At 33.8% G+C, this 23675-nt stretch overlaps 1 protein-coding gene across 5 annotated transcripts in view; it reads left to right on the top strand.

The window, feature by feature from the left end:
- Nucleotides 1-23675, top strand: part of LOC118187688 (uncharacterized) — a 420235-nt gene that overhangs the window by 143316 nt on the left and 253244 nt on the right. For 4 of the 5 annotated variants that reach the window (XR_015038450.1, XR_015038451.1, XM_035357968.2 and 1 more), the window contains one exon: nt 15758-15815. The gene's annotated coding sequence lies outside the window, so the exon portion shown is untranslated. Of the gene's footprint in view, nt 1-15757; nt 15816-16915; nt 16935-23675 lie in introns of those variants that run through there. The other variant, XM_085807412.1, reaches the window with a different exon arrangement.

The raw sequence follows: 23675 nt of genomic DNA, 5'->3' as shown, positions 1-23675 counted from the left end.
TCAGACCAGCGATTCTTCCCACGATTCCAAATAGTATTTCAGCATGCGCAACAATTGTTCAAATAAATTACGATCTCTTGCCTAGAATCACCAAGGAATTATAACTAAAGATAGAGTTTCATGTGGGAAAAGTGTTTAAGCATATTATTAAGAATGGTTGCGAAATCTGTGGAGCAATTGCTTAAAAATGTCTGATTTGCTTAGGGATATGAAATTAATTTTGAAGTAGTTCCGCAGAAAATTGAGACAAGTCACCTAACCAAGTAAGAGGCTGAAGGCTGACTCCACAAAAATAAAATCTTCGGAAAATTTTCCCACAGATTCAAAGACTATATCTAACTGTGGATTGCAAGACGAAACAGGCTTCTTCAAGAGTTACCCATTCCATTCAAGGACTGAATAGAAGTAGCACCCTATAACGAATAGAAAATCTTCAGAAGAAATCACAAATGTTGTGAACAATGGGATCGCACAGGAATGTAGGCAGATACTGCCTAAAGTAAAATTAACATGAGAGAAAAAATATTAGGAAGACTATTTAAATAAAAATATTAGCATTGCATTTTAGATTAACTTCGTATTAGTGTAATCTGATTACCATTACCTGCTCAAAAATTAATATAACTGGAATAGTAATTACCGGAAATGGAATTCTTTGTAATTTTACGTATCTGTTGCTCTGATGGTAAACCAGCAGTGGGCAGTTTGAAATCTATCTAATTTTTACATACATAATATGTGAAATTAAATTAGCGATTAATAAAGTGGCACTGCATGATTTATATTTCAGATCCCATTTATTTCAGATGACAGAAGATCCAAGTAGCTCGCGCCGCAGTTAAGGTGTCGGAGGACCGCAGTTTGGCCATATCTGTTATATTATCATTCTAATGATTTTTATTATTAGTAAATTTCAGAATGAAAATTAAGCTGTACTAGTGTTTCTGTGTCGTTATTTAAAATTGTATTTTTTCTAACTTCCTGTTATGTTAATTATTTTAACTTGTTATTCATCGCAGGTTTTAAAACGCTTTTATCAGAAACTTTTGATTAAGAAACGCTCTCCTATTATTAAAAAATTATTAAATTTTTAACAGCTTCTTTTAACAATTTCACTGGCGTAAAGAAATATTTATTGATTACTCTTAACTTCTAACTGGTATATTTATATTGTGTGAGCTTTTATTTTCCGGTGTCTTTATATAAGAGAAGTGACTGCTTCTTTTGTTATAACCATTAGTGAGAAATCGCACTTTGTTCCATACTTGATGTGTTGCGGATTTCGAAATGGCCAGCTAGCGTTATCATTATCGGATCTTCTTGAGTAAATTGGTATCATTGTCAGATATGTATTGATAATGTATATTTATCTTTCGACTCGTAGATAGTTCCCATTTGTGCAAACTGTTTTTATCTTTTAAATTAGACATTTCACGTGGCACTTTTCTCAGAAGATTTAATAACTCTTATATATGTGCCGTTTCCAATTATTACTTTCACCGCCTATTTACGCTTAATCAACGATTTCAGCGCAGTTCACAAATAATTAATAAAAGAACTAATTTCATGAGTGCAGTTCCCAGATTCCGAAGTATGAAGCTAAGCTGAAAAGTAATTATTTGCGTAAATATTTACGTTCGATTTTTCTTATCCCCATTTTCCCCCGAAAGTTTAATTTGGTAAGCAGAATTTCGTTTGATATGAAGAGAAGTTTTTAGGTCTTAAATATGGCGTTTTATGGCGTTTCTTTTCTGTGCCTCATAACTCACTGCCTGCTTTAAAGTGTTGATACGAAATTGCCTTTTAAGACATGGCCATTTATTCTTACTTTAATATATTGTAGTGGTAACTTTGAAATAAAGCAGTTTTCTGTGGAGGGGAAAACCCTTCGTATTTTATAAATCATGGTATTAATATGATAGGTATATCATCAGTTCAGCTAATTGACGTTGTTGAAATGTTTTTATCTTCATATAAAACTTATTCTGGATCAAATTCATAGACATCAGAATATTTCTCGTAGATATTTCATGCTATGGAGGACACAGTAATCCCACTACAGTCATTCACGATGACGAGGAAGACAAATGGGCGACTATGGTCATTTGTCATGTAAAGTTAAAGCATATCTTTAATGCTGTAGGAGCCAGATCCACTTTTCCGCATTTTTTTTCATGTTGTGTTCCATTAACTCCACAAGTATACAAATAAGCCTGTTGCAACCCACAGTGTATCTGTGTCTTTTCGGAATTTTTATATCAGCCATCTGCTCAAAGGAGTAAGTTCATAAGGAAATTAATTAATTAGTCGATAAAATTTTCATTTTGCAGTAGATATTTTACATTCTGTATTAATTAAACCACCTCAGCTAGTACAAGATTTGAGTTGGGCATGTGAAATAATATCGCATCGCATTTATTTTCGCAAGGCAACATTTTAAATAAACATTAAAAAAATTGCAGATTTTTATGAACATCCCGTGCTGAAGTTATAAGGTATTTCTCCCACTTTCCTAGCGTACCTTCGCATGGGCGTTTTCGTGGTTTTCCCCATGTGCGACGTGTATACGAGCCAGTTTCTCTTAGAAAGTCCTCCACGAAGGCATCCCTCCTCTTAGGCAGATAGCCCTAGTGTGCTTTGCCATAATTAAATACACACACACACACACACACCACCTAGCGTGCCTTCGTGGTGTAGTGGTCTGCATGCTGGGCCGGTTCGATTTCCGGCGAAGGCGATTGCTAATTTTTCATCTCTCCGGATTTCAAAAAATACCTAATGACTCTACGAAGCTAACTGCAGTTTCCAACGTGACTCAACAAATATGATAGTGTTACGAATTTTGTACATATGTAAATATGTTTTGTGAAATTATTTTTGAAATTTCACTTTTTTTTTTTTTTTTTTTTTTTGTGTGTGTGTGTGTAATGTAACATGAAAATGTTAAGAAGCGAAGCTTAAGAATACAGGGGAAAATCTATTTAACATTGAGTAAATGGTTGAGCTAAATTGGCGAGATATCGCCGAGCTAGCGATGGTTTTGGTGACAAGTCGCCAAACTTGGGGACCGTATGGTGACATTTTGGTCCGGTCCCTGTATAACTGTAATAGGTATTGTAATTGACTAACTGTAATTGATCCATGTATGTAACTGTAACCGTATCTGGTCCTCATATGTATGTTCCAGTAATTTAAAAAAGTACTAGAGATTTCTCGACGGATGGAGGGGGGAACATATGACAGGAGAGAGCATCAGTTTCTGAGTTGTTGTTTAGTTCAGCTTGAGTTTGGAGTAATGAGACACCTCCGTGTGAGCTTCATGGTTAACATTCTTAGTAGTTTGAAGTGTAAATACTAATTGTACTCTGTAATACTGCGAACAGTGCTACGAGTATTTTTGTGGAAAGTTTCAGAACTGTGAAGTGTTCCGTGGCAAAATAAAATTGATCAAGCTATCATCGGACTTACGTGCATTCAATCTAATACGAACCCGCACGTTCGCAACAATAGTAATAATAGAAAGCAAAAGCCGTCAGTTGTATTCCATTAGGTAAATGATTTAAAATCAGATAATTAGTTAGATACTTCATGTATTCATTTATGTTATCGTAAAATTTCTCTGACAAATGATTTAATTCACATATTTCGGCCGATTAAAGATCATCTTCAGATTAAAACTGGAATGGAAGGCATTTTTATCAAATGAACACCGGTGATAGTAATGAATGCGCTTATAATTTGTCGCTCATAAATCGTATCTTTATATGAAATATATCTGTAACGATCTGTGTAAAATCAGAAAATAAATGAATATTATTTTTAAGGTGTTTTCCGCCCTTTCTTAGGCACTTGTATTGTTTGTTACTTCTAAAAATCGAACAAACTGATTAACATGAGTATTTTCGATACAATGTGTGATTTTCATGGATGACTTAAACGACAGGAGGACGTGCAAAACTTATTTTATTAATTTTCTTTGCGGCTTTTTATTACTACAATTGATTTCATGAACGTGAATTCGAAGCATGATTTTTGTGTTACAAATTTGGTATTTTGGTGTCACACCTAAATTTATTTCATTTGATTAGATATATTTTTAATGTGACGTCGAAACGAGAACTTGTTAAAAAAATCAAAGCTTGCCTCTGTAGTGTGCAATAAACATATTTTTATTAACATTAAGCATTAAAATTCTGTGCCGTAAAAGTATGGCATTTTATTTGCCTTCTTTGTATGTTTCCTGACCTGGGTTCGAACCCAAGCGAACGGGCTGGGCTGCATGGGTGTTTACGTGGTTTTCCTATAGCCCTAGAGAGTGCTTTGCCATAATAAATTAAAATTCTCGTTTATTTAGTTCGTATTCATAAAAAGCTGTAGAAGTTTTTAAGCTGACTTTTTGTAAAACTGTAAATAAACATTGACTAGAAACTAGTCTATTGTTAGCCATAATTATAAATTACGCACTGCAAATAATCTTTGTTATAAAAATCATCAATCTTTGTTTTAAGCAAGCGCCATTATGACTACGAGTATACATAAAACTGTTATAAAATATTTTATCGCAAAAACCGACTACGATATAATTCGTACATTTAATAAAGCTATTAAAATGATTTAAATTCAATATATTTTCCATAAATACATGTTTGTATTTTTATTTTACAATTAATTAAATTTTTTTGGCGTAGTGGAACCGTATTTGAAAATATCGCTCGGCAGCGTACTTGTTAAACTACAGCCTTCAGTGTCACCCTCCACATAAAAAGCATCTGCGATTAGAAAAGCTTCTAAATCTTTACATTTAGTTACAAATCGAAATTAAGTTACATAATTATATTCCTCATAAAATATTAGGGTAATTAGAAATGTTATGTTGTAATTATCCTGTATTTTAAATGCACTTAAACGAGCCTTTCAAAATTAAAAAATTAACGGGGTAGCTTTTGAATGTGCTGATAAGTCAAGTGCTTTCTCTTCCTTCATTACTTATCAGCAAATATTTACTATTAAAGGAGTTAATTTTCGGTTATAAGATCTGCGATTTCGTGAGCAAAAACTTTACGGTGAAATCACGAGAACCGTAGTGATGCTCATTTTTGAGCAGCTGTGAGGCAGTTTCGTTTCATCAAAGCGTTGGAAATTTTCCATCATGCTGGCTGAATCCCGAGGCATCTGTTAATTTTCGATAGCTGTGTAAATGCTGACGTGTTACTACATCCCCTGTAATTAGACGGGAAATAATGATACGTGGTTTGGTTTCTTTATACCCCGCTAGTAGGCGCACCCTTCATCAAAACTCGTGACGTAATTAGTTCTAAACTCACTGCAGACGGAGCTCGGAACTGGAGAGGCGATATTGGGGTGTTAGTTTTTGACCTGATTTCTGGCAGGACTGGCCGCGATTGGAGCATTGCAGTTTTTCTTTTAAATATGATACGCGGAAAATTACTGTTTCTCAAGCTGACGATATGTCTGTTGCTAATTACATGTCTTTGAAGTGTACGAAGCATTTCGAATAGCCTAGAAAATCAACCTTGATATGCTTGCTCATCCTTATAGTAAAAAATTGGTACTTACGACTGTTTATAAAACTTTTTAACTTTAAGCATCTATTATAAATGCACTGAATTGTTTTGGATGATTACAAGTATGATATGTAAACTACATATCACCGAATGGTAGGATTCAAACAGAAATTCAGCGTTAGTTTATGATTCTGAGTTTATTCTTGTTCTGTTGAATAATCGTGCATCTACGCATCTGTTGTCCTCCTGCATCGCACTTTTGAACTTATTTTGATTTGTCTGTGTAGTGATGAAGATGTTCAGAATAAATGCCATTAAATTTGAATTTCAGTTAAGGCCAGAAAAATGGCAAATTAGCCCTCAGGGATTTTCAGTAGTTGGACCAAATTCTCATGTATGGTTGGTAAATTAAGAGAGAACAGCCCGGGCTACCTGTCAGAATGTATCTACACTTTTGCTTTACTTCTGCAAGAGACCAATTTAGATTATAAAGACCGAAGTTTTTAGTCGTTCATTTAGTCTGTCTAGAGCAGATATGTCAATTTCTTGGCCCGCGGGCGGTCCTCACGCGCACCTTGACTCGTTTTCTTAGAGCACTCCGTTCACCTGAGAATATATATAATAAATTTCTTCCGAATATCAAGAGGTATATAAAATTTGGGGTGCTGAAAAGGCTGTTTAGGCGATCTCTTTACAAAAATACTTTCTCAACAAAAAAGTACCACCATATTTAGAGATGCAGTTAACAGGAATTCAGCGCGACTCGACTCCAAAGCAAAAATTGATTGAAGTGCGTATCCCTGAATTCAGAGCTGGATTAACTATTAAGTAAAATAAGCACTTGCTTACATGCTTGCACGGTTCCCAGAAAGCTGCGAATTTGCATCGTACGTGATTTCCATGTTCGTTAGTATGTACCAGTGTGAACGGCTTTACTCACTTTCGAAAAAGAACAAGTCCCAAACAAGATACTGGTTAACAGACATTCGTCTGGCTTCTGTTCCGAATACTGAGCAGTAAAAGTGCTATTTCCAGACATCCGGAAAGCAGGTTGTAGGGAGAAGATACTTGGTGTCTGTAAAAGAAGTAATAGGTACCCATCTATTATTCGGGTTTCCTGATATTCTTTCTGTTTTTTCCTCATTTATTTTTGTTATACAAGTGCAGTATTAGGTAAGATTTTACGTATTTACTATCTTTAACACTTGCTACATTATTAAAAATGAAAGTGGTTTTTGTATCTTCCTGCCCGCACTGTTGCACACTGATGACTACTTGGGCCACGTGAAGTACTGAGGCTGACATGCCTGATCTAGACTCACAAAATGGTTAAATAATTTATATTTTAAACGTTGAATAATAAATATTGGGTGTATTCTAAATTTTAGTACTGTGGTTCTATTGCTAAACTGTATAAAATGTAGCTAAATTCAACATTAGATTCGTTTCCTTGGTTTATTAGTTTTAACTATAACAGATAACGCTATAATTAAATCTTTTGGACAGAGTAGGAAAACTCTTGAGACTAACATGGATAAAGCAATAGTTGGAGCTCATAGAAGTAACAGTAGTCGCCGAATGATAGACTGCTTTTAAGCACTGCCGAGGATGCTAATTTTATACTTCTTGAGTGCCATTGAGTTTGCCAGGAAACTCGGTGGCACGAAAGCAGTATAATAACTAGTCTTCTGGGTTGGGCTTAGGAGCATTCTATCATTCGGCGACTAGTATTACTTTTATCAGCTCCAATTATTGCTTTATGCATACTTGCATTTTAGAAACATTAGGTATTTTTGATACGGGAGACGTGAAAAATAAGCAGTGCCCTCGCCGGGACTCGAACCACGGACTTTTCGAATACGCGTCCAGTGTGCTGGCCATTACACCACGAAGGCATGCTAAGAAAGCGGGAGAAATACCGTATAATATAAAGAATTTTTCTACTCTGCCCAAAAGAAATAATTACGCAGCTGAATACTTCTGTGTGTTTTATTTATTAAACTAATTCTTTGTCGTGAAAGTATTATCTAAGATTATGCCCCAAAAATTCATAATATAATGGAGCTACTGGTATATGAGTGTAATATTTGACATTAGGAACGTTAAAGAAGAAAAATATTTTGAAAAGCCTTGTGAAATTGTGAATAGTAAACTTGTAAAATCTACACTCGCAAAGTTAAGCATTTCATATTCTTGTGTATGTGCTTGTAAAGTTAAGCATTTAATACATTCCTTTACAGATCCTTTAAAAAGGAAATTTCACGCGCTTTCGAAAAATATAAGCAAAATATATTTTATTTACATATCGCGTTTTTCGCATTTTTCACCAAAAGACAGATCGTCTCTATAAATCTTGAATAAGTCTTTGGCATATATATTTATTTGTATATGGATTGCATAAATAGTGTTTCGCCAGCCAGAGTCATGCAAGTTTTATAAGGTGAAGATTTCGACGAGACAGAAACTTGTCCAGCATCTTTTTTATATGAAAAGTTCTATGTCACGGTGGCTGTTATTTCAAGGACAGCTTAAAGTTTGTATGAAACTTCCCTTTTCCTAGGGTCTTTTGTAATGCGGCGTATCGTTTATTGTTTCGGTTTCTGATATTCTGGAAGATTTCCCGTTTGATGTATATCCCCCGCCAAAAAAAAAAAAAAAAAAAAAAAAAAAACTATTGTGTGGTTATATCGTATTGCTGAAAAGATGTCTTTTTGCTTTTCCCTATTCTGCTTTGGCTCATTGTTCGTTTCACATCTGTTTCGATCGGTGTGGGTGTCTAGTTGCCGCCTCAGGTGTGCAGCTCAGATCGAACGAACCAAACATTTGCCATTTATCATACAACGTTTTCGCTGATTCATCCGGATCCGCCATCTGCTCAAACATCATTCCTATAAAGATGGAACAATGCCTTCGCGATGGAAATCGGTCATGGGTGTTTACAATAGCTTATCTAAGTGTCTAGCAATTAATTTAATACCTGATGCGGGATAACGTATGAATTCTCCGTTTTGTGAGTTACCGTGTTTATCGTTAATGAATAGCATTTGCTAATGTTCTTTAAATTCTTTGATTAGAATTGCAACATTTTAATACTTCCTTCCGGGTACTGGCAGGATTGAATTCGTTTTCGCTGCAGTATGTGTGCTTCTGAAATTGTAGTTTTGCAAATTATGTTAAGAAAAGAGTCTTCTTAGTGCGTAATTCGCATGATCTTGAATCGAAATGGGATTGAAACTGTTTCGTTTGTTTTGAATTTCTGTGACTTCAGAAAAACTATTCATAATCTCGTTTTCATTTTCGGAAGCCTTTCATTTGGGAAATATATTTTAAGTATTTCTGAAATGAAAATTAATCATATCCTGTAATATAACTTTAATTTCATTAAACGTGTTATATTTTCCCTCGCGTCATTAATTTCTCAAGGTTTCTGGAAATAAATTTTGGTGTTGGTCATGATTTGGTTAAATAATCTGCTAGAGCAGTAATCAGCTTAAAGTGAGCGAAGGATTACCACTAGCGGAATTTCCTCATTTCCTCTGCTGCAGCCATCTGTTAAGTAGAGGTAGTATGGTAAAAATGAAAGTCAAGAGTAATTAAGGAGCAGTTTCAGTTCAAATTTATAAGACCCGTGAATAAATAAAGTGCTGTGTAACTATCCTTAATTAATTACGGTCATAATTACTGCTGAAGTTTGATACCAATTTTGGAACAGCGGGATATATAGCAAATTCTTCAGATCTTTCTATAGAAGGGTGTTCCAGACTGGTTTCTTCAATTCGAATACAGAAGTTTGAATAATGAATATTTGTATTTAGTCTGTAGTTTTCCTTTATTAAAATAACAATTCTTTTCTTATTCGAGAAATTTAGTTTGTGATCAATTGATTTCTTTCAAATTACAGTAGGAAGTCTCATGTCTGATATAGTGTTTTAAATTAAAAAGTAGTTAAATTAAGTACTTAGACAAATTTCTGTTTATATAAATTATAATAAATATTCGAGTATAAATAGTATTAACTGTAACTGATTGCAGTTTGCAACCAGAAAATAAATTTGTTTTCCATAAAAAAATTTTGCAGTTTGATTATATTGTTAGCTGTTATTAAATCAAAACAGAATATTCTGTAATATTCTAGAGAAAAAAAATCATTTTACTCATCTTTAGTTTTCCCATCTTCCCAGTTTGGTTTAAATACTGCAGGCTTCGAGTTAATCGCTAGGAATAAGAAAATTTTGTTTATGGGATCAGTAGATTTTTCTTTCAGAAGTACTTCAGAAAAACTTCAAAACATTCGAAAACTAGATAACGGAATTAATTTCCTGAGGGGGAATCCTTCTAAAAGAAGTTTCTATAGCCTCATTCACAAATTTGGAACATGCTATTATGAGAAACGTCTGCGAAGAGTTGGTGGAATTCTGATATTGAGCTTGATGTATTTTAAAGTACCGTATTTGCCGGCGTATAAAGACGCAGCGGCCCTATAAGACGTACCCTCTTTTTTTTATACACATTTTTGAAGGATAAAACTTTATTACTGATCGTTGTAATGAATTTAAAGTATTTTAAATATAAAGTAATACTTTCTCCAAATACCCAATCTATCTGGGAAAGAAAATCTTTTAATCTTCTTCGTCGAAACCCAGACACTCATCTCCAGAGCTAAATGAAGGAGTCACTTGAAACCTCTTCTAAATCAGCATCTGAGTCCTCATACAACAAATTGTCCTCCATATCATCCAGCGTTTTCATGTTCTTTAGCATACGCAATCACACGTAGCCGACGTTGTTTTTAAGCCATAACTTGCCAAGAAATTATAAAAAATTGTACAGTAGAAATTTCACACACTTAAGTTGTTCACAAAAAATGGAAAGTTTAAACGATCCCAGCTGTGATCGTCGATGACAGTGCACGCACATTCACTGAACTCTACGCAGCTGTAATATTCCCACACTCTACAAGGAATAGAGGAAATTTCCAGAAATGAAATATCGACGTACAAGACTCACCTCTTTTTTTTTAGACCTATTTTCAAAGAAAAAACGTGCGTCTTATACCCCGGCAATTACGGTACTTGACTGCCTTCTACCAGTTCCAGAATATATAGTTAATGTTTTCATTAAAAAACTTGGAAAGAATAATTCCAGTGTATCCATTTCAAAGAGAAAAACGCCAGTGTAAAATTTTAAATTGGTCAAAAAGAATCCTTAATCTGGTATCGGGTATGAATAAAACTCTTTTTGATCTTGAGCGCGATCAGACACGGGGTCTTTCACTTGACGAGGGGAGGAGAATTGAAAAGATGGATGAATAAATATTTAAGTCCGTTGTCTAGCTAGACTGCCACACGCTCAGTAAAATAATGTCTAAGTAGACTGATACTCTTTGAAGATTTGGAATGCGAGTCCCCCAAACAGAAGTTAAGCAAGGAAGAATTTAGAAATGGGAGGAGCGATAGCCATTTATATCAAAATCTGTGGCCAGAGGAAAGCGAAAACGGACGTAGTGCCATCTGTCAAGGCTTTTTATGACTAATTCTTGATGGATGAAGCTTAGATGTAGAAAGGGACTTTCGACGTGTCAACAGCTCGTTCTCCTTACTGGGTTCATCGGCTCAACTCTTCATAACAAGACGTGTGTTGCAATCCTAATGCTGGATGTGGCCAAGGCTTTTGACCTCGCCTGACGTCCAGCTCTCGTATATAAGCTGATCAAGTTGGGACTGCCACGTAGCCTGGTTCTGCTGATTAAATCTTTCTTGGAAAGTTGCAATTTCGACGTTAAGCACGGAAATGAGATCTTCAGCGTTGAAAGCGTATATGCGGGCGTTCCTAAAGGCTCTATCTTGGCGCCGATATTTTACATTCTGTATGTCAACGACTTCCTCAGTTTTAGAGAGGACTGCAACACGCTACTGGCTTGCTACGCCGATGATACATTTGTAGCTATTAAATTCAAATCGCCAAATTACGCCCTTGTCAAAATACAGGAAAAGATTCCCGCCATTGAGAAATGGTGTAGCAAATGAAAAATCTGTATTCAACCTGACAAATCGAAAATTCTGCTGGTTTTAAAATACCGCAAAATGACAGCTATCACGAAAGATGTAAGGCACTTCGGTACCCTAGTTCCCAGAGTGGACAGCGCTAGTTTATCTGGGGGTTACCTTTAATAGGTCATTCACCTGGTTCACTCACATGGCCAAAGTGTGTGGAAAAGCATATGGAGTAATGTTCAAACTTTTTCCACTGCTTAAAAATTATCAGCTTTCTATCAATTTGAAGAGAAGAATCTATTATCACATCTATTAGGCTTACTGTTACATATGCGTGTCTCGCCTGGACTACAGCCAGCGAGAAAAACTACACAAAACTTTCGATGTGTCAAAATAAGGCTCTTGAGAATTATCGCAGGTGTCCGTACTTTCTAAGGAACAGAAGCCTACACTCGGATCTAAAAATAGAATTAATCAAAGATTTCATCACACGGATTAATGGAAGATTTTATGAGCGAACTTTAAGAAATAACGCAACAAATTTTGTAGAAATTCTGGAGTACGACATTCTTAAGGAAAATAGAATTTTTAGGCCCTACGCTGCTCATTTGCTGCATACTACACTGAACAATCAGGATGACCAAATGAGAAAGCGGACTTTCCTAGTGCTTTTACTATTCAGTTTGGTATTGTGTTTTTGCAAATGCCTGAATTCTGAGAGACTGCAGCATCGACACCGACCAGTCTCCAGACCTACCCGGTCTTCAATTTTAGAAGCAAAGCGCTTCAATCTGTTCTCTCCCCGTCAGGTATTTATCTGTTTTGGAGAATATTCTTTACAGTTGTATCAAGGCACGCCCTAATGGGACGCTTTAACTGGCAAGAGGGAACACTATCTTTCCTCTGCAGGCCAGTTTACCGACCAAGTATCAGAGTATCACGCTGCGTTCGTTTTTTTTGCTTTGCTCCGCCGTTTGCTTTCGACATAAAATTCTTGTCACTTTTCTCACCTTCGCAAAAATTTGGTCTTTTCTCTTGAAGAAGAGGGATTTGTGTCTGATCTATCTCGAAGTCTGTAGTTTTATTGCAAATCTGCGCCTTTTGCCTAATTTTAAATCCCTCTGATGCGTCTGTGTTTCATCTCTGGAGTGACTCGATAAAATGAGTATCAAGTTCTCTTGGGGATTAAAAACCGGGAGGTCCTGCGACAAGCTGACCTCTTGTCCAGGTTAAGATGCACAAGCACCACGCAGCCCACGGTCTAGAAAGCAGATACCGGGGCTCTGCCGCCCATGGCTCTCTAAAGACTGTTTGTGCCGCCGATTTTATTTTTTAGTTTAGTTTATGAAAATTATTAATATGTAAAGTTTAAATTTTCAGGTTCTAATAATTAGTATAGGTTGTGTAATATAGTTTTTCGAGACTTTTTCTGAAACATTACTTTCCTGTTCCTGTTTTGCGCTAATAACATGCAGTTGATATTTGCTTTCAAGTTTTAGCAGTGCGCATAGAATGAGTTTGTATTAAAAGAATTCTACCAAAGCCAGTCATGGAATTAATAGCATTTTTAACCTATACGTTAACTTGCGTTTTGTGATGAAATTCGTGACGTCACTTTTGACTTCTGGAATGTTCGCTTGAAGAGCATAGAAGTTAATTACTGCAGTAAAAATCGCATTTCTGGAGGAATTAATTTCTTCTCATATTCCTTATTAAGTTGCTTTATCGTTTTGTTTCATGTATTTATTTTGCTCACACGTTATTCGCTGCTTTAATCTAATTTGCACAGTAAGGAACGAAAAAATACGAATTGATTTTTCCCGTAAATGATTCGACGGATACATTGTTTCCATTTTTAAATTCTTTGTTTGATAGCTTAATTTGGTATTTTTTATGCTTAGAAATCATTAGTTATTCATAATTCATCTTGCATTTATGGTGCGAGGCTATTGTGCGTGATAATGTATAAAAGCTCGCATGTATTATTTATTTATTTATACAATCTACATACATATGATGGCGAATAAATAAGAATAAAAAATTAATTTGAAGGGGATTCTTTCGTTTTAGCGACCTTATTAGCTACATAAAATATGAGTTTTCTCGTGTTATATTTTTGTGTTTAATCCAATGAAATGGGATTCATGCAGTTTAGCATTTTTAGTATATACTGTTAAGAATTAACGCCTTTAGAGATGCCATAGTTGCAGCAACCATATATATGTGATGGTTATATCCTTATCAATCAGTGTTTCGTCGCTTAATTATGCGCTCTAAACTTCTACCATATACTGTCCCTGAACGCGATATTTAAATTTGTTGCTAAATATCTCGATCAGTTTTTGCTGTACGAGAGTCAGACTTTTTGTGTTTCATTTTCATAAGAAGCACAAAATTTTCTTAAATATAAGTTTGGGGACAGGAAGTACGTATAAAAAACTAGATTTCATATTTTTTGAAAGAAAGTGAGATTTTTTTAAATTAGAAAATACCAAAACCTAAATCTTTACATCATTTAAAACATTTTTGTAATTGGAAACTAGGGAAATAAACTGGAATTTTCAAATAATTTAAAATCATAATTTAAGTACGTGATGTTTTCAAAAGATTATCATTCAGATTTAAAAGTTAGTCTGCTGATATAAATAATTTCTTTTCCTAGAGATGAAATGCATTTATGTCGCTAGGTAATTATTTGCTCTCGTATTATATTTTGTGTAACTTTTGAAAGTGTGTATATACTGCTTTGAAATTGCTTATTACTTTGAAGCGCTGAATTAAAATACGAGCGAAGATGTACATTTTATACCAGTTCGGCATGTAAACAATTGAATTAAAAGATATTCTTTCCCGATGAACAAATATTTGTCGTTATCTATGGAAGTTAAATTTATTTTTTAAACACACACTGTCAGTTTATATAAGAATAACCATGTTCCGATTCCTTAAAAATAAATCGGATGAATAATTTTAATCATTATCTGATGTGAAATTTAATTTCTGGCAAAAAGTTAACGAACGCGTTTGTTGGTAAGAAGCAAAATAGTTGAAGTAACACCTTTAGGAATTAAGAAAGGGAAAAAAACAGAATTGCGATAAGATAAATTATAAGAATTTTCTATTTTCAAAAGTTTGCTTTCTGTCTCAGAATTACTTATCTGAAGCGGAAAGACTGTGGAAATTCTTTTGTTCAAGGTGACGGGATTATAACTGAAATGCTATCTTATCCGTATTGCACTAATTATAAATTTGTTTGCCTTAAAAGATCTTAATCTTCTTTATTGTATTAATGAAAATTAATATATTGTGTTGCAAAATGTATTTGTGATGAGGCTGTGAAATTTCATACGCTTTTCAGAAATATTTTCAGTTAATGGTTCTAATTGTATATTGAGATTTCAGGTTTTCTTAATGATTCCGAAATATTGCTGTGATACAAATATTTTCCAGGTTAACTCTTTAAATTGCTAAGTTGCATCCTCTTCCCTAAGAAATTTCTGAAAGTGATTAGTTGGGTAATTACTGAAGTTTTAGGAGTAAAATTACTCGCAATTAATGCGCGGAGTTCGTAATTATGTTAAAAATGCACGGAGAATGTGACATAATTTAGGTGAATTAACTTTAAAATCGCTAATGTGTGTGAAGCTGTATTTTTATTTGTTTTTTAAACTTTTAGAAGGATGTATATGCGTAGTGCATCTTTTATCTCGTGCCGTACTTGCTCGTTATATTTCTGAGGTAAATATATAGGTTTTATAGAAAGAATAATGGAGAACGTTTTGTTAGTTTTAAGAAACATATTTTCTGTTTCTGTTTCCTCGGTCGTTAAAAAAGCCGCTTAATATGTTGAGTTTAATTCACCACTGTTTTATTTTGAACTGTTTATCTAAATGTTAAGTTTTAGCTTTGAGTTCCTTCAAGATTAAAGGATTATCTTGTCTTCGATGTTACTTGAAGGTGAGAAATACGTTACTTCGATTAATTGATCACCCCGACACCATCAACTATAAGGACATATTCATAAAAGATGTCATATTTATGTAATGCTGTTAACCTTATCGTTGACCTCTTTAATCATTTTGGTAATTTTTTTTTTAAACTACCTTATGTTTTAGAGGAGATTAGTAACTTATTTGGCTAATATATTGCGCTATTCTTATAAGCTTTGTTTTATTATGTAGGTTTATAATTTGTGTTTGCTTTTTATTTGTTGCTTACTTTGTAAATTTTTCGTTACAGGTCGCCGGATTATATATCCACCGTTTACTGTAAAACCTGCTTGGCACTTACTGTAGCGGTAAGTGTGTCTTAAATTTTTTTATATGTAATATATTAAAAATTTTTCTTCCAAGTTTTGCTGTGGGAATTTCAAACGTTTTTGGAGAAAGAGAAAGAAATTAACGTGATAATTTCAAATATTAAATTAATTTCAAATTTATTTAAAAAAAATAACTTTATTTCTTTAATTCTGATTCATTCATTTTACCAGTAGCAGAATATTCAAGATAACTGAACTGTGATAGCTTTTTGCAAATTCTATTCCCGATTGTTGAATAAATTTTTACGTGGGATTTCATCCGTCATCTACGTTAAACCACCATCCGAACTGCTAGCTACATTCAACTGCATGTCGAAAGAAACATTTTCGGCAATCTTCGCTTCTAACCATTCAGTTTAGTTGCCCTACGCGAACCTCCCAGAAGTACATTTTCTTCTTTCGCTCATACGTGAGACGGAACTGCAGGCGAAAACTTTTCCCCAGCCTCGTAAAGTGTCCCAGGTACGTACGCGCAGCACATCGTGAGCATAACGTCTTCAGCGAGAAACTTTCCGTTTAAACTAGTGCTGGGAGAAACGCATTTTCACGGAAAAGTTTCTTATATCTTTTTTACGTTCGTATGTGTGGTAACTTGTTTAGTTTCCTCCACGGATGCTGTTGCTTCTGAGGTAGGATGTCTGTGCTTTGGCGTAAAGTCCTACTCGGCAGAAAGGCACTGAAGGTGCAGAGACTGACTTAATTCACTAGTCTACTATTTCAGATGTAAAACAAAATATAGCTGTTCTGGTAAAAATATAGGCCTAGCCGCACTTAAACAACTTTTAAATTATAGATAATTCTACAACTATTGCATGCAGATTAACCCTTAATTTCCCACTGTTGCGTTTCTGCAACATATGATTTATTTTAATTTAACAGACTCAATATTTTTTTAATTACCTACAAATCACTTATCTAAGAAAAAAAGGTTACTGCAACGAAATACATGCTAAATTTGTCACTAGATAGCAGCACATTTTTTCCAGAAATCACAACAATTATAAACATCTCTGATGCCTCAAGAACTGTGTGTTTGCTATAAAAAGAATCCATTATATTTTATGCTTCCTCTTGTTTATTGACGAAAACAATTACCAGGTAAGAAGTTTAAACATTTTATGTTCATTTAAAAGAAATTTTGATTTTCTAATATAAAAAGTTTGAAAGAAATTTGATTTTAATTATATGTTGCAGGTCTGCAACATTGGTCTTTGGTTACCATTTTGACACGGCCAAAAAGCGTATACTAACCCAAGATGAAATTGCTAGATATATGAATAATTTGGCCGAATTGAGCGATTTAAGTGAGGATAGTCTTGAATATTCTGCTGATGATGTTCATTTTTTACCTGATTGTGTGTCATCTAATGATGATTCGGATAGCGACTTTAAAATAAGTGTTTTTTCACAAAATACAATTCAGAATATAAAAACATCCGATGATGATGATAATAAATTTAATAGAAATATTTCAGCCAGTGTGTGTGTGTGTGATTATGGCAAAGGCTCGAGAGCTATCTGCCTACGGGGAGGGATGCCTTCATGGAGGATTTTCTAAGGGAAATTGGCTTGTATACAAGTTACACATGGGAAAAACCACGAAAACGAACTATTAGTGTTCAGCGACCTTACTGCTCGGTCGCTGGTATATTTCAGTTAGAAAATCTTTTTTAAATTTAACTCTTTAAGAATAATAAAACATTGTCAAAGAATATTTTATGGAAAAATCAAAACATTTCATTGATTGAAGAAGTAATAAAATTCCATGGAGATGACGCTCTCCCAAGAGAAATTACGGATTTGGACACTACGTACCAATTTTTTAAATATTTATGGATGGAAGAGATCATAAGTAACATTTATGAAGACAGCAAACGATATGCTATTCAAAAGAATCCCAGTAAGCCTTTGACTATATCAGAGAATGAAATAAATCAATATTTGGGTATTTCCATTTATGCATCTCTAGTTCACCTGCCAAACTATAGAGCATACTGGTCAGAAGAGCTTGGATTTGATCGAATTAAAGAAACAATGAAGAAATCTGAAAATTTAAAAAAAAAAAAAGAAAATCTAATGAATTTACAAAAATTCAAATCTGAAGTTGCATCATGCTTATCAAAATGCTAAAAGAGGAAGAAGAGGAAGACCTAGTAATACTTCAATAGAACAAATGTCTCAGACTAAAAGATGCAAAGTGACTGCCCAATTCGTTCCATGTAACAACATTCATAGAGATAAATCATTGGCCAATATGGTCAGAAAAGAATACGGTGCAAGTTTTCAAACTGCAAGAGCTACACTCAAACTGAGTGCGAAAAGTGTAAAGTAGGAGACTTTTTATAACAAAGTCAATAACTGCTTTAAAAAGTTTCATTGTATGTAAACAAAGTTTTGTAATTTTACAGCACTACTGCGCAATGTTGCACTTCTGCAACAAACAAAAAAATGACTGAAATTCAATTTAAGACTGCTTAATTTTTTAAAAAAATATTTTTCCCTTTTATTATTACTTAAGAAGTAGCTGACATAATTTTTTCATAGAAATTTAAAAAATTAGGAAGTTAAGGTTTAACTAAAGGCATTAAAAACCTTAACCGGAAGATAAGAACAACATAATTCGACCATTTTTTAAAGCCAAAAAAAAAAAAAAAAAAAAAAAAATACCAACATGTAAGAATAAAAAAAAACTGAACTCAGGGAGCCGAGTAACAGAGTGGGTATATTTATATACTTGTGGTGCGGCCGATTGCGACCAAAAAGGGAGGTGCACAACTATATGTTATAGCAGTCGTACATACAACATTTCAATGTTCTGAGGCTACTCGTTTTTTAGTTATGCGAGATACATACACACATACGTACGTACGTACAGACGTCACGAAAAAGTATCTTTTAAATCCTTTTTGCAACCCGTTCTGTGAAAAAGAGTTCTTTATTCTGTCCTTACGTACAGATGTCCCGCAAAAACATCGTTAAATTGCATTCGATAGCGGTCAATGTATATTTTAGTTGAAATACGACACCCGAAAATTTTCGTTATTTCAATGCTTCCTTTACTTCGAACAAGGAAGTAATAATGGTAAGTCTTAAACTAATTTCCGAAAATCACTTTCTAAGTATTTATTCGTGCTTTTTGTGAAACTGCATTAAGGTGAGTACGCGGTAAATCTAAGCAATAAGAAGCGCATAGGAATAGGAAAGCGTTTGCTATTTTTCATCTTGCCGGATTCCAAAAAGTACCTACTGTCTCTACAACTGTATTTTTCATATAAAATTACTGTTGGGATTCCAAAACTTCTAATTTATATCTACCCTATTTTCTCTAGGATAATTTTTTTCTCAATGGTTGTTCCGAAATTAAATCAGCATAATGTACATCCTTGCAAGTATAGCGGACAAAATTATTGAAAATAAACTCTGTAATTCAAGACAAGAAATTTCCGAAGCCCAAGTAATTGTAATTGATGATTCTTACTCAAGATCACGCTAAATTTCAGTTTTGATTAACTAGTTGATGTTAATTAGCTGTGTGAAGAACGCTGAAAATTACCTTTGTTTGAAAAAATGACTTCCTCTTCTCACAGAAGAGGGGGAACAGTATTTTCCGCTCTCGAACTGTAAGAACTTTTTAACCTTTTTATGATTACCTTTTAATGAGCTTCATTTTTTTATGAATTCATTATGTAGAACATGAACGGCAAGTTAGAAATACGTAAATGAATCTAACATGTTCTGTATAAATGCGCTTATTATTTGATCGGATATTAAATATAAGAATTAAAAGCGGTTACAATTAGATTATGTACTGCAGTCCAGTTAGATTATGTACATATATAATCCTAATTGTGCATGGATACGTAACAGGTATGCTTACGATTAGCTGCTTTAGGGTATTGCCATTGTATCAATAGAGAAATGCTAGGAATTCGGTGGAAGTTCTTCAGTTCAGCTCTTTTGAAACATTTTCAAATGCAACATCCGCTTCGCGTGTTCAACAGTATATGAATCCATTCTTACTATGGTCTTACTAAATCGCGAATTGTCAGAGATTTGCAATTATTGCTTACGGGTACTCATATGAATTATTGACACAAACTTCTGTGTGTTATTATTATAAATCTGAATCCAAAGCCGTCGTTTGCGATTTAATCGTGTATATATATATATATATATATATATATATATATATATATGTTTATTGTGATGTGATGTGGCGGATGCAACCCGACCCTTCTGGTAGACTACAGGCAGTATGAATATTTACAGTAAGTTTTTAGCTTCATAAGATATTATAAAAGTGTCTGGAGGTCTTTTTGTACTATATTAAAAATAAAGTAAGCGGGCTCATTTAAAACTATCGCTATACGTGTGTAAACGTGTAGAAGTAAAATAGTCCTTGGAATTTATTAAAAATTCATGTATGATTAAATTGGACTAGTGTCTGACAATAAGATGCTTTAGATATATAATGAAGTTTTCAGGGCGAATCGATAGAAAAAAAAATGATGTTTGTTTTGTTTTAGGATCTTTGAATAACACGATTTTGAACAACGAGTTTAGCTTTTCTAAGCCCCTGAAAATTATTTTTAGCTTCCATAACCATTAAAATTTAATCTTGAAAATTAAATACAATCCTTCATGCTTAGACCAGTTTTCAGAGGCCCTCGGACGGTGGGGTGGTAAAAACGCTGAACACTGGTAGTTCGACTTGGTTGAAGTTCCGGTAAGTGCATGGGAGCTTTTGTAGTTTTCCTTATATGTAACGTGGATATGAGCCAGGTTTCCTTAAAAAGTCCTCCACGAAGGCATCTCTTTCTTGACGCAAATGATCCGTGTGGGCGCCTTTTTTCTAATCTGAATAATACTGCTGCAGGTTTCAGTTTATGAAACTGTTTGAGCATTTAATTGCAAGCGGTGTGTTGAATTGTGAACTTGGAAGTCTGAAATTTTAAAGCATTGTAATAACTCGAGAGGCTATGAAACAAAACGCTTTGCGTTTGCTCTAAGGGGATCACCTCGGTAGACAGCCACTAGAAAGTAATTACTATTTCTTAGAATATTTTTTAAAAAATTGTTAATTAATTGGAGCTTAAATTTGTACTAAGGCTTCCATCAAATGTTTTAATTTCACTATCAAACTAAAATACTTTACTTGCTAGCGTTGCCTTTGCGATACTTGGTATATATAAAATGGTTGGTTTACTTGTCTGAAGTTCAAAGAGTTTCAGAAAAGGAAAGTGATTAAACGAAAGAGAAAATCATAATTAAATTTCGTCTTTATTGGAAGAATATTTCAACGAGTGGCCAATGTTTCTGAAGATTACTACACAAAATTTACATAATTTTTTTTTGATTTGCCCCCCCCCATATTCACAAGCTTTGTTTTCCATATTAAAAATCAATTACAGTATTTTAGAAAATTAAATATAATAGGAATTCCCATCCTCATGCAGTATTCGTTACTTACCTTTGCAGTTCGTTATTTTATTAACATAACGGTATTAATAAACCAATATGATGCTTTCCTGCCTCATTATTTTTCTTTAATAGGTTCTAAACATTTTGTAATAGGATAAACTTATTAATGCAAGTAAGTATATGGTCATCTTCTCTAACCGTAAAACGACTCCTTCTATGAAGACAAGATCTTCTGAAATCATATCTAGCTGTCTTAGAGAAGTTCAGTGCATTATGATACCAGTATACCTTTTGTTGTTGTTATATATAATGCAAAAAGTTGCATTGCCCTTGTGTGGAGGTGAGCTCATCTTGTTCAGTTAGTGCGGAAGTGATAAACATCTGTGGGCGGTAAAACAGATTGCACAACGTCCTACGACCTTCTCCTTAGAAGTGAATGAAGTAAAGTATACCACACGCCACTTATTAACAAGTCGAAACGAATGTTAACTGGACAAAGGCAAGCGACGTTGCCCGAAGCGATCATTTACTTAGGCTCAGCAAAGACTTGACAGGAACTGCTGGATTAATCATAATCATTATAAGGATTTTTTGAAAGCCATTTCTTTGAAATGAACGTTCAATTTGTCTATAGACCTCGACTTCACAGTAATGATTATAAACCATTTCTAAAACAACTTCCAGATAGAGCATCTTCCTGTAAGCTGATCTAAATAGGGATGTAAAAAGAAATTGCGTAATAAATAAAAGTCTAATAAATAAAATAAAAGTCTTTTCAAATAATAGAGTACAAGTCTTTTTCAAAGTTGTGAGAGCTTAAAATACTATCGAGTCGACAAAAGCTTTAAAAGAAGAAAAATCGAAAAATCAGTATTATATATGCATATCTGATGTCTGAATACTGAAACATTAAACATATATCCGAACACTTGGAAAATGATATTAGCATTTATAAATATATGTTTAATAATTTTTGTGGCGTGATTCTTAGGTGATCGATAAAATTGTGTGAATTTCTTAGCGAATCGTTTTCTTACATAAAGAATAGCAGATTGAGAAGATTGATAGCCAAAGTCATCGATTTCAAAAATGATTTTATCGTAGTCAGAATTAAAAATTCAAAATAAGATTTTTCTTAGTTGAACTCTGTACTCCACCGCATGATGTCCTGTGTTGAATAAAAGGAAATTGGTCCTTAGATATCACACAAGAAAGAAAATTGTGAAAGATTGCATAATTATCTTTTCACCAAACAAATCTGTATCTCCGTGATGTTATTCTGACGATATTTCCTATACATTGCGGTGTAATTAAAGATACTAACGACGAATTTATTGATGTTGAGGGCGAAAGCAATTTACAGCAAATAGTTCCTATTCATGACAGCAATTCGACATGTTCTGTTTGTCAGAAGAGGAAATCGTCGAAATAGAACTCGCGTAACTTCTGAGATGCAGTATCTAAACTGTGTTTGTTTGTGTGTGTATATATATAATACATTAAATAAATAAATAAATATATATTTAGTTCTTTCCTTCATTTAAAGTGTAGAATTTCCTTATTTCTTAGATTTAAAAATTGTAAAGTATATTTCACTATCGAGTCCGTTGGAAATTTCAAGCGCTAATAAGTTGTTGTTGGGAAGGATAACTGAGCCAGTTCTCATTCCATCACTAGTAAAATAATTCATCCGTAATTTTGTTCCTAGAAATAATTAAATAAGTCTTGACGTAATCAGTTATTCTATTGCACAAATGCATCTTCTGTGCAACAAAAGCAACAATGCATTCTGAAACTGCTCTAATAATTTTATGTGGGTGCTATCGTTTCATGTTTAGGAAATGTCTAGTGCTTCTATTTGTTGTAATTTAAAAATGTTAAAGATGCTAGATATCATTTTGCTGAAATGTGTTATAGACTCAAATTAGGGCATCTTATTAAAAAAAGGATATGCTTTCTTATTTCTACCCCATTTTTAATTCCCTAAATGAAAGTTCAGGAAATTCATCGATTTAAAATAAAAGATTTTATTTCTGAAGGGAGGTTTGCTAAAAGTGGCAAGAAATAAAACTGCGAATAAATCAAGAATTATTTCTCTTTTACTATGGATGCTTTGAAGAAATTGCTTTCAAGAGCTTCAGAGTTAATATGCAAAATTTAGGCACATAAAGATTCATAGTCATTGCAATGTTTGGATATTTATACATAGAATTCAATTGGATTATTTATATTATAAAAATATGCCTTCATGAATTATTTGGTAGGGGGAAAGTAGCTTGTATTCACGTTGCACATGAGGCAAATCACAGAAAATTTCTTGCGGCTTGCCCGTTCACTGGAACTGTTTGCAACTGAAAGCTTAGTTAACAGATTTAGTTTTTTAAATATCTGTAAATTACAGTTTGTACGTATCTACTC

The sequence above is a fragment of the Stegodyphus dumicola genome, chromosome X1 (assembly GCF_044657685.1).
Source record: "Stegodyphus dumicola isolate Sdum_Otavi_A_Nest chromosome X1, ASM4465768v1".
Taxonomy (NCBI): domain Eukaryota; kingdom Metazoa; phylum Arthropoda; class Arachnida; order Araneae; family Eresidae; genus Stegodyphus; species Stegodyphus dumicola.
The sequence above is the reverse complement of the archived record's forward strand: the minus strand, read 5'-3'. Positions and strand labels throughout refer to the sequence as shown.